This window comes from Pteropus vampyrus, unplaced genomic scaffold (assembly GCF_000151845.1).
Source record: "Pteropus vampyrus isolate Shadow unplaced genomic scaffold, Pvam_2.0 Scaffold1000001473, whole genome shotgun sequence".
Lineage (NCBI taxonomy): Eukaryota > Metazoa > Chordata > Mammalia > Chiroptera > Pteropodidae > Pteropus > Pteropus vampyrus.
Window position 1 is genome coordinate 4769 of NW_011915875.1, and position 3823 is coordinate 8591.

The following is a 3823-nucleotide window of genomic DNA, read 5'->3' on the forward strand; positions in this document are numbered from 1 at the left end:
CATCGTATTAGAAGTCTTAGCCATAGCAATAAGACAAGAAAGAGAAATAAAAGGCATTCGAATTGGAAAGGAAGAAGTAAAACTCTCGTTATTTGCTGATGACTATACAGAGAGAACCCTAAAGATTCTATCAAAAAACTGTTAGAACTGATCAATGAATTCAGTAAAGTATCAGGTTACAAAATAAATACTCAGAAGTCAATGGCATTTTTGTACACCAATGATGAACTTTCAGAAAGAGAAATTAAGAAAACAATCCCATTTACAATTACGTCGAACACTATAAAATACCTCGGAATCAAATTAACCAAGAAGGCATAAGACCTGTTTTCAGAAAATTATAAGTCATTGAAAAAAGAAATTGAAGAAGATATAAATAAATGGAAGCATATACCCTGTTCATGGGTAGAAAGAATAAACATTGTTAAAATGGCCATACTACCCAAAGCAATCTATAGATGCGATGCAATCCCTATTAAAATACCAATGCCATTTTTCAGAGAGCTAGAACAAATAATCCTAAAATTTATATGGAGCCATAAAAAAACCCAAATAGCCAGGGCAATCTTGAGAAAAAAAGAACGAAGTCAGAAGTATCACACTACCTGATATCAAACTATACTACAAGGCTACAGTAATCAAAACAGCATAGTACTGGCATAAAAACAGATACATTGATCAATGGAACAGAATAGAGAGCCCAGAAATAAATCTATGCCCATACATTCACTTAATATATGACAAAGGAGGTAAGAATATACAATTGGGTAAGGGTAGTCTCTTCGATAAATGGTGTTGGGAAAATTGGACAGATATATGCAAAAAAAAGAAGCTAGACCATCTTCTTACACCGTGTACAAGAATAGACTCAAAATGGATTAAAGATTTAAATGCAAGACCCAAAACCATAAAACTTTTAGAAGAAAACATAGGCAGTAAACTCTCTGATATTACTAACAGTAATTTCTTTTCAGATATATCTCCTCAGACAAGGGAAATAAAAGAAAAAATAAACAAATGGGACTACATCAAACTAAAAAGTTTTGTACAGCAAAGGAAACAATCAACAAAACAAAAAGACAACCGACTGTTTGGGAGAAGATATTTGCTAATGATACATCTGTTATGGGGTTAATATTCATAATTTATAAAGAATTTATACAACTCAACAACAACAAAAAACAAACAATCCAATTAAAAAATGGGCAGAAGACCTGAACAGATACTTCTCCAAAGAGGAAATATAGACATATGAAAAGATGCTCAAGGTCGTTAATTATTAGAGAAATGCAAATTAAAACCATGATGAGATATCACCTCACACCTGTCAGAATGGCTATCATCAATAAATCAAAAAACAAGTGTTGGTGAGGATGCAGAGAAAAGGGAACTCTTATACATTATTGGTGTGATTGCAAATTGGTACAGCCACTATGGAAAACAGCATGGAGGTTCCTCAAAAAATTAAAAATGGATATACTTTTTGACCTAGCAATTGCACTTCTGGGTATTCATCCAAAGAAAACCAAAACAATAATTCATAAAGATCTATGCACTCCAATATTCATGGCAGCACAATTTACAATAGCCAAGATATGGAAGCAACCTAAATGCCCATCAACAGATGATTGGATAAAGAAATTATAGTTCCTATATACAATGAAATATTACTCAGCCATTAAAAAAAAAATGAAATCCTACCATTTGCAATGACATGGATGGACCTAGAGGTTATTACGCTGAGTGAAATAAATCAGACAGAGAAAGATAGATACCATATGATTTCATTTATATGTGGTATCCAAGGAACAAAAAGAACAAACTAATCAAAAACAGACTCACAAATATAGTGGACAATTTGGTGATGGACAGAGGAGAGGAGGGTTGGGAGGCTGGGAGAATGGGGTGAAGGGTTAAAGAAATACAAATGAGTAGTTGATAGTTGGGCACGGGGAGCATAGAAGAGGAAATGCAGTTAGCATTAATATGATGGCTAAGTGGACGGCCAGGGGAGGGAGGGAGCAACTGGGGGGATCGTTTTATGAACATTATAGATATCTAACCAATGTACTTTATACTTGAAACTAATTTAAATAAATAAATATTTTCAAAAAAAATCTCAGAATTGTTCCTCTCCACAGAAATCCTTAGTAAAAGGCGAAAGATTTATACAATCTGAAGAGAAACCAGAATATTGTGTTTTTTTCCTGATGCTTTTCATTATCACAGAATATGTCACTTGTAATGTGTGCTAAGAGGAAATGAAGGGTGAAGGGAGAAGAAGCCAAACTGAGAAAAACTAGATGGTCATTTCACTTCTCTTTTTTTTGTCCTTATCCATAGCCAAGATCATCATGAATTTTCTGAAGAGAGTAACAAAATCTAAGAAGAGGTCAACTCAGTGCCAGATAAAATCCTTATCTTCATTTTCGGCCTTTTCAATAATGAGTTGAGCATCAAAAAAAGACAAAGCTACACGTGACCAATAACCCCACATACAGGTTTGCCTGGAAAAGCCAAATGGATCCAAATAAAAGATTCCCCAGGGAAGACAAGAGCATCAGGCTTATGGCTGACATCAAGATATCTCTCAGAGAAAGGTAGCTATGGTGCCTGGTAGAGTGCACTCAGGGTGACGACCATTGCTGTGCCCATGAGGTAGTGAGAAAGATGCTGTTAAGGTAAAGACCATTAGATCAAGGCCTGGGGTTGATGGCAACATGCAACTCTAAAGCAGATCCCAGGCCAACTCCTATAAGGAAAGTATATCTAACAAGAAGTCCCGGTCTTTTTGCTCAGTTTCATGGCTATGAGGTGTTGCCATCAGCTTAATCATCAACTCCAGGGAGCCCAAGGCAGAGAGCAGACCAGCCTGAATGAAATGAGTCACTCCATGGACATAGGCCCCCACAGCTGCCACAAACACACAAAGGGTAGAGCTGGCATAGACTTTCTCCAGGTGCTGCTGTGTCGAGGGGGTTATGTGGGAAAATTTTAAGAGCACATTGAAGTTGATCTTCCAGTCAAATATGTTCATGATGTCAGAGTCTGTGGGATACAGCCTCCGCTCTCAATTTTTTCATTAGTTCTGTTCTTAAGGATGGATACAGGGAGAAGCTAGAGAACTACTAAAGCTGTTGCTCTCATCTCTAAGTCATGGGGCTCTAGGTCCTCTTGATCTAGATGTTGCAATTATTGCAGGCAGTTGCACTGCCAACCACAGCCTTCCATAACCATGAAGAATATGTCCTCTAGAAAGCACGCTTACAGGAGGGCAGAATCCAGACCTTCTTATCCACCTCTCAGGAGCCCACACAGCTCTTCCAGCGCTGGACATGCTTCTCTTCTGGCACACTTCTTGATCTGTTTTTTCTACAGGTGATTTGCGTGGGTCAGATTGTCTCTACTGTGGCTGCTGATTTATATGCCAAGGCCAAGCAAACCACATGCAAAAAAGGTAAAGACTGTGTACCAAGATTTGGAGCCTGTGAATGTGGGCATGCAGTCAGAATCCAACTCATCTTTTGGTCATGAATATTTCCAGAAAGTTCCAAAGTGTGTTGCTACCACGGTACTTGTGAAAGTCCTTTATCTTGTCTGCATCTCTCAGCTGCTGCAGAGGTAACACAGACTAGAAAGCACATTTTCTCCTAAATATTTCAGTCTGCTTCTCTTTCTCTTACTACTAGCTGGAAATGCATCCTCTCAGCTACAGCTGACCCCTAATTATGCCCACTGCCCTTAAGTAGACTTGCAATCCTTCTGGTTTTCCTTAAGGGAAACCAGTGTAATGAGGAGCCCCAAATTCCAAATTTGACAGGTG

General features: G+C 37.9%; 1 non-coding gene and 1 pseudogene across 1 annotated transcript; both read right to left on the minus strand.

Annotated features, from left to right (window-relative positions):
* Positions 1-2075: 2075 nt before the first annotated feature.
* On the minus strand, positions 2076-2195 carry LOC111735463. Its single transcript, XR_002778794.1, has one exon. It is a non-coding gene; the product is annotated as a U5 spliceosomal RNA (small nuclear RNA).
* Positions 2196-2262: 67 nt separating this feature from the next.
* Positions 2263-3451, minus strand: LOC105311181 (annotated as a pseudogene).
* Positions 3452-3823: the final 372 nt, after the last annotated feature.